The following is a 1,211-nucleotide window of genomic DNA, read 5'->3' on the forward strand; positions in this document are numbered from 1 at the left end:
GAAGGGGTCTAAACGTCCACAAAGTATAACATTTTCCCATCGAGTTGGTAGTTATAAACGGCGTTGAGAATGGGCACCGGAGGAGGACGCAGTTACTCCTGTTTTGAATGTAAACTGCGACGTGTTACTCGATGCACTGTCTATCCTTATTACTTTTCGCCAGGCTGAATCAGCGGCTCGGGCTTAACTATTTTATCTCTTTCCTTCTCCCAGTGCCTCCTTTCTCTTGACTATTTAGAATTCGTGTGCTTGATAATCTCTTGCTACTTCAAAGTACTTCCCTTTTTTGCATCAGGGACAAGTGCTAAATTCTCCTAAGTTCTCTAACGACATGGAACATTGTACGTGTATAGAAATTACGGAAAAAACAACGATGCTTATGACTTTTCCCTCTGTAAATAACAATGATTTGTTGTAATAATGAAAAGCGGCTCATGCATTTGTTTACTTGGGTTTGGTGAGCAAAGAGAGACCAACCTTCAATGTATTAGAAAAATGTCCATGAAAAACACAAAAACGTGATTTAGCATGTATGGAAAGACCATGCAATAAAATATATGATTATTATAATTATCGTACTGTCTTCGGTACATCTAGTAACATATCTAAATACAGTGGCATTAATGGCTGTGTTGGTTATAATGATAGAGATTGTGTTATTAACAATAATAACAAAAACAAAATACTATATGATTCGCAGAGAACATACTATAAAGAGGAAGAACGTAATTTTCACTATAACATTTAATCTAACTATTACCACTCAACTGAAGTTTAAACCACAGCGTGTGTCAAATAGAGGTCTCACAAAGTATACAAATTTAATGATAAACAGTTTGCTTAGACCTTTGATTCAGCAATATCATACAACAGAAATTCATATGTAAAGGAAAATTGCAAAGGTACGTATATATAATCATATGATTTTAATTTAAGAAGCTGTAGAAATTTCAGTGACTACCTTATAATAAACAAGATTTGAAATGATATATTTTTTAGTCAATATAAAACTTTTGCAACAGATGTATGATATAATTATTGATCGAGTCAGGCGTTTTTGCAATTATCTATCAAATATAGAGTACAGAAAGAAGATTAAACAAAAATCAAAATATATTGCCAATAATATCTATGAAAATGAGATTTGAAATTAAACCACGATGGTATTCATAAATCAGGAAAATGATATAAAAACACGAATTTACATACAC

The sequence above is a fragment of the Penaeus monodon genome, chromosome 30, assembly GCF_015228065.2.
Source record: "Penaeus monodon isolate SGIC_2016 chromosome 30, NSTDA_Pmon_1, whole genome shotgun sequence".
In the NCBI taxonomy this organism is placed as follows: Eukaryota; Metazoa; Arthropoda; class Malacostraca; order Decapoda; family Penaeidae; genus Penaeus; species Penaeus monodon.